This window comes from Ammodytes marinus, assembly GCF_949987685.1.
Source record: "Ammodytes marinus genome assembly, chromosome: 18".
In the NCBI taxonomy this organism is placed as follows: Eukaryota; Metazoa; Chordata; class Actinopteri; order Uranoscopiformes; family Ammodytidae; genus Ammodytes; species Ammodytes marinus.
The window spans coordinates 21,146,429-21,153,563 of record NC_137222.1 but is presented as its reverse complement, the minus strand read 5'-3'; the positions used below and the strand labels follow the sequence as shown (position 1 = coordinate 21,153,563).

The 7,135-nt window shown below is 41.9% G+C and overlaps 1 long non-coding RNA gene across 1 annotated transcript; it reads left to right on the top strand.

The window, feature by feature from the left end:
* The first annotated feature begins 315 nt into the window (after window positions 1-315).
* Window positions 316-1,593, top strand: LOC307265459. The gene is made up of 2 exons (XR_013845347.1): window positions 316-482; window positions 1,163-1,593. It is a non-coding gene; the product is annotated as an uncharacterized lncRNA (long non-coding RNA).
* The last annotated feature ends 5,542 nt before the right edge of the window (window positions 1,594-7,135 follow it).

Genomic DNA, 7,135 nt, shown 5'->3' with positions numbered 1-7,135 from the left:
ATTCGCCCATTTTCATGTGAATGGTATATCAGGGCCGAGTATATTAGTAGTCTATTGAAAAAAGCCCCCCAAAAATTGATCCGAATTGGCAGAGAGCACAATGATTTCGGATTTAAACTGATGACGCGGGGCTGACGTAGCCGTTTTTACAGTTCCTACAGGCCCCAGGATGCATTGCGCGGGGGGGGGTACGCTCTGCAGCCTGCCCAGATTCCGAGCTGCTCGCGTTACCATGGTGACATAAACACAGCACGGACCTGACCCGTGTAAGCAGTACAGTAATAGCGCGCTTCGTGTTATTTCACTGTTGGACTACTACCACAAAGAAAACATGCCGTCCTATAATGTGCCTAGATGCGCCAACTTTAGGAAACAGAAAAGAAGCAGGAGTAAGCGTAAGCTGAAGATACTAGGCCCTACCTGTTGCCTATTCACCGGCGTGATGCATAGCCCCAGCCCCGGGAAAAAGAATCCGAATAAAGGTAAGCTAACGTGAGCTAAATTGCATAGTAGCCTACTGTAGTTAGTATCAGTGTTTCCCCTACATTAATAACTGTGCTGCCCACACCGCTGTTGAATATTGTGTCCCGGTGTAAGGCTGATAGATGGGGCAAGGAGGAATTAGTCTACCGGTTGTAGCTGTAGCCAAGTTACCTTAGCCGCTAAGCTAAAGTTAGAAGTGAACTCGTGAGGGGGGCAGTAGGCCCCTCTGTGTATCCTTGAGGAAGATTTAGTTGCATTTGCAAGACTGTTTGTGTGTGACTGTGTGTTTGTTTTCCATGTGCATGGTTATTAGCGATGTCGTTAAAATGATCAGCTTTCCAAAACCATAAACAATTGCTATGCTGATGGTGATGGCTGGGTGATTAGCACTGATGTCCCTAGTCTTGTGTCGTCTTGGCTCTTCCTAATGCAAATGCATAGCCACACCCTGGCATACAGTATGCTTGGCTGCTAATATAAACATGATGTCTTCTTAGACAAAAGACTACTATTGTGTTAGTGCACTAACTGACTGACCTATCTATGGTTACATAGTGGTTTGTCTGTTTTATATATTTATTGCAACAGCAACATTATCTTTACAGTATAACACATTGATTTTTCTTTTGTCATCTCTTCAGTGCTGGCCTTGTGATACAATCATAATTTGTCATTTCAGGTGAGGTCCAAAGGAAGATGGTGTATTGTCCGAGGACCACGCACTCTGTTGTGAAGACTGTTTACATCCCGCACACACGCACCACTTCAGAGCATCCCTCGTAGAACTCGTCATCACATGAAGAAGGGACTGCTGCCTGCAAAGTGCTGACATCATCACTACAGCTCCCTCAGCCTGCCCTCCCTCACAACATGTCCAAAACCAACTACAGAAGAAGCTGCTGCTAAACATCACTCAATATTTCAACAGTAACTTGACGAAGGAAGCATTATGCTACAATTGTTTTTCCCAACACACTGGAAACTCAAAGCTTTTGAAAATGTTATTTTTCTTTTTTACATTTGTATATGTACATACTTTACAGTTGTGTGTAGAATAATGCACACTGTTTTACTTGCTTGTTATATTAAACTCTATCTATGCCTTATAAAGTGTTTGATTCTCTGAAACTATTTCACTTTTAGTTGATAAGTCAAACCTATGTATTAAAATGGTTACCTATGCAATGACAAAAAACAATCATGTTTATACAAAATTATTTTTATTTGTAAATACAGTCAAGGAGAATTGACACATTTTCACATGATTAAATCTCAATCAGTGTCCATAGTTAGCAGCAGTATTTACAGGTCAAAATATTTGATCATAGCTCATCCGTAGCTTCTACGTAGCGTCTTCTTCAGCCTGTCGCCTGTAGTGACCATTTGGAGATGGATATTTGGCTCTGATGCGCTGTATGACACAATCAGGTAAGACGATGCGGTCCCCTTGCCAAGTATCTCCCCTTTGGAGCACCCACTCAATCAAGAACCGACGTGTGACAAGTCGATTATGTCTAAAGAAATTAAAACACAAAACAAGTGGTTACTCTCCACAAAGCTATAATGTAACAATAGCAGCCAATGTAAGAACAAAAGACTGGTCATTTTATTTGACCTGTTGTAAAGGGTTCTTCTGAAAAGTGCTATAGACATGCTAAGTGCAACATCAGTGCAATGGCTCAGACAACACAATGTGACAAAGATAACGTTACAACATGCTAGAAAAAAATAATGTTACTCACTCAATGATCATCTGCCCTCCCGGTCTTGCTGGTATTTGTTGTCTTTTCCAAATTATTTTTGGGATATTGAAAATGTCTCTCGGTTTCTAATGGTGGTCCAGTTTTATTGTCTTACAAGGCTAACCCTAACCAAAGCTGAAACAGCTGCAGCCTCGGCCTCTCTGCATACTGTATTTCCTCGCTGAATTTCTTCAGCAGTGTAGGCTTCTCTGGCCCAACTAAATACCCTGCTGGTTCATTCCAGTCAGCCAACACACTTTTTAAAGTATCCTCATCCATATCGTCTGTGCCCGTGTGAAAAGATGCAATTTTCAATGCAGGAAATGATACAAGTAAACTGTCACGGACCATGGGCATGGACAGACGGTTTGTTTTGGTTCGCACGTGCTTTTAGAGCCCGCCCCCTGGATTCACAGAGAGGGGGGTTGGTGAGCTCGGCTCCAAGAGTCTGTAGTCTGCACGAGCTCTTCCTTGACACGGAAACGTCACAGAAACGTCACCGGTGAATGGATTTTTGAAGCTCGGCCCCCGCGAAACGGACGATGTTGAAAAAATACACGGGGATATAATGCAACCCAAAGGATATTATGGTAGATGAGTTAAGGTTGAAAATCGGCGAATTTTCCCTTTAAAAAAGATTATCTGTGTTTAATTTCCCCATTCTCCCATGTTAAATGTAGATCAAAGTTACATTCATTTTCAGTGGGATTGGAGCTTGACATTTCATTTTAACTTCCAAAAAAGGATCGTTGGCACAAACATCTTTCAGGTTTAAAAACCACTGACCTACAAAAGCGTTTAGGGTGTTGCCTCCATCCATTGTACACGTCCCCCTGAGATACAGAGACATCTCAATCACACGATCTAATCTTGATCCCAGGAGGAGAGGAGAGGAGGAAACAGTTTCTTCTGGCAAACACACTGATTGATACCTCTTCTTATTACAGCAAGGGGCTTTTTTCAATCAATGTCCGCTCCTTTTTTCAAAGGCTCGGAATTTTTTGGCATCTGAAACACCCCGCTGTTGGGAGTCATGGTGGAGATAGTCATGAAAAATGAAATCAAATCGTGGTAGTTTTTCAGAGGGATTGCAGGAGCCAAGGAGCCCTGCCGTTGACAGAATAATGAGACCTGGACATCGGATTTCTTTGGGGAATGATATTTCTTTGGTTTCAGGATGGATTGATTGTGTTTTGGAAAAAATAAAAAAATTCATTCGCTCCACGGATCATAGTTGTGGGAGTCAGAGGTCCAAAGCGGAACACTTGGATCTTCTCTGTGGGAGAATTTTAATATCCTGTGATATTTTCCTCCATCAATTTGATTTTCCTTGTTGTGTATCAGATGTTTGTCTAGCTCAGCAGAAACAACTAAACACGAGGGCCCATTACTTTTCCACCACTGACTGTTGTGTTGTGGGGGCCATTTTGTCTTGGCAAAATCGCTCAGTGCATTGATAGATGGATCCGATGCAATACGGCAGAGTAATTGCATATTTTAAAGGCCCTCGGATGAATTATCCAGCGCTGATCCGTCATTATAATACTAAAAAGCTTAGGCCGTCATTTTGCGGTGAGGAATGTTGCTTAACACTGTAGTATTTGCACAGCTGCAGGGGGTCGTACATTACTGCAGAATACATTGCTTCAACTCTTTCATCACCAGTTGTCATTATCAAGGTAGCCTCTCCTTGCCCTGTTTTGCTGTTGAGGAGGCTCCCTCTATTCATTTCTCCATGTTTGCTGTTCCGTATTTCTCTTACTGACAGTGCATGTGCAGGATCACAGTAAATGAGCTTTGCAGTATAAAGGGCAGTCAACACCAACTATATAGACAAAACAGAGCAAAGAGGAGAATAAATGTTAAGTAAATGTTAGACTTAGATTCGACAGGTGGACACAAACATGACTGCTAGTGAATGACTGTTTGCTAACAAGCTCACCATTTCAACTTTAAAGGTGATGGTATGTCATTTTATTTTCACTGCAATTGAGTGGCCAAGAAAATATACTGTACCTAAAACCCAAATCCTTTGGCATGGAGTTGTCGGATAAGAAAAATGCTTGAAAATAATTGTTTTGATAGTTTTGGAAAGCATTGATGGCTCCTTTAGAGACGTGACAGCTAAATGGAACTCAGCCATTTATTTTTATTATGTACCTCTGTGCTTTTCCTAGGTCACAGAAGGGAATGTATTCAGTTAAAAAAGGCCTATTGCATCAAGCATATGTGTTTTAATGTTCTCTTTCATAATGAAACCCTATATGCTTTTAGTGAGCATGTTGAAATCACTCACCTGTTAGAAAGGTGGATTAATTGCCATGGCATCAAATGAAATAACCACAATAAAGTAAACAAATTTTCCTGCAAAATCTGAAAAAAAACGTTGGATGTTTTTTCTGAATGAATAAACGTGAGCGAAAACAAAAATGTTACATTCAAACGTTTGCTTAGTATAATATTGTGTCTTGAACATTAAAGCCACTACGAGTAACATGGCACGTTGGTGACCCCTTTGGACAAAAGGGGTAGTATTTTTACGACGCGAGCTGTCGTGAAGCTGTTTTTTAGCTCGTGCCGGGCGTGCGAGATTCAAATGATCAGGAAGCAATATAGTGCATGTCCGTGTGTTGAAAGTGTGAGGGCACCGGACTCTTTTCGGCTCCGTGAGAGTGGTTGGTGACACAGCATCAACTAATACCAGTCAGTGCTACACACACCTGATTGCAATGAGTTGATGCAGCAGTGTCACCTAACTACTCTCTCTCTCTCACGGAGCTGAAAGATTACGTGTCCTCACACAAAGCGAATGAACGAGAGACGGCATTTAGTATGGATCACGATGAGGTAATGTGTTTATGTTGTTGTAAATAATGACTATTTCAGATGAATAATGGTCATCTGATGATGCTGGTGAGGCAAAATAAACTTTGTTTTAGTAGGCTACCGCTCATTCATTTAGGAGTAAACACTGCAGTCCATGCTGCAGTCTAGTTCGCTACCGTGAAATTGTGTATACATTGCTTGGCAACGCCCTCCCGCCCGCCATCACTCTCCATTTTAGCTTTTCTTCATTGCATTTTCTTTTTTTTCTTTGATGGTTCAACCCCGTTATCAGTCATTATGACGACAAATAACTGTCTCAAACAAGGCTCCCGCTCCCCTTCCCTCACCTGGAGGGATAGGCTTCTCAAATCGCGTTGCAGCGCCACACTGAAATCTGCGACCAATACGGATATGTGACCATAGAGCATGCACGCCTGAACCGAAAATCGGACTGGGTGTGCGACCAGACCAAACACAGTAATAAAAACTATATAAAAACGTCTTTCTTTGCACTGATGGTCTCGTTTGCTGTTAAAGGTAATTTATGATTATGTGAGGAAACATGAGGCTGTTTAAAAGATATTTAAATGTTACTCGGAGCTGCTTTAAGTGACATTGGTCAGCTTTGGTGAAGACGTAGGCTAGTGTACCACTTTACCACAATGATGTGTCTCTTCCGGTGTGGATTTCAAGTTGAGGGTAAAAATATCCACTTGCACACATTTGTAAACCGGCCCGGGCCATAAATCTGCAGCCTGACATATTGGCACTCAAATCAACGTGATACACCGAGTGTGTGTGCGCGCCAGTGGATGTGTTTACGAGGATGTGTGTGAATTGATGCATGTTGTGTGATGCTCCTAATGTCTCTCTGTCTCTCTTTTAACGACTCCTCGTTCTCGTTTGGAGCGGGATATGGATCACCGCCGCTCGCCGCTGTTCACCGTCTGATAACTCTGTCCAATTAGATCACAGAAGCCACGCACACACTCACCACCTCAGCCCCCGCCTCTCACGGTGACAAATATGACAATTACCCAAAGTACCAGGCGCTGCTGTTCATTCCTTATTAGAGAATCAATCAGGAAAACAGTAGCGCTGCCTGGGAACCCAAGGCGCCGCCACTTTGCTCAGCCCTGAGGAAGCGAAGGGCTGGAGTTTACTCTCCATTTTGGAATATGTTGTTTTTTTAAAACACCATTTGGAAGTGCCTGTGGCTGTCTACTGAAATCAAGTTAATGGAACAAAAGGAGCTTCTTTTCATCATATGTAAATTAGAACCTAATACTAGTATTCAGGAACACCATTCAGGAAATTCACAATACGATATTGTTTAAGCACATCGTATACTGTATATATACAGTATACAATGTGCACAAGAGATTTTGTTATTAGTGCATATATGCACAAACTGTCAGTTAGACAGATCTCTTGTTTAAAGGCCACCCAAGAGGTAGCATTATGTAAAACAGAAAATACACACAATATGAGATTTCAATAAATGACACAGATATAACACTTTGGGTTTCTACTAGAACCTTGTTTTCATGGTTTAGTGTCCATATTTTTCACACTGTCATTGCTGAATTTTCTCTTTTCAGCCTCTGCTTGAAATGCTCTGTTTGAGAGCAAGTCTCTTTAAGCCCCGCCTTCCTAAAAGCCCAGTCAACTCTGATTGGACCTGAATCTGACTGCCGGTTTAAATTTAACTGCCAGTTAGATTCAAGGCGGATCTGGGTGTGTTTATCACAGGTGGAGGTAGTGCTAAATTAGGTTGGTAGTTAGGGAGCGTGGTTTATCCTGGTATGACGTCATAGGGGAGAGAAATATGACTTGGGTTTTTTAACACAGGTTTTCAGAAAGGCGGATGTTGAGAGAAAGAGAGAGGGTTTTTTTACCTCATACTTTGGGAGTCTCTCTAGTCACACCGGGAACCCGAATCAATGTTGAGAAACCATGAAAAAGTGCATTCTGCACAATAGGTGCCCTTTAATAAAGCCAGCGATCCTATTTTAGAACGTTATATTACCCTTAAATTAAACTTTATTTTGGTGGTCTCCTTGACATATTGTGATATAAACTAA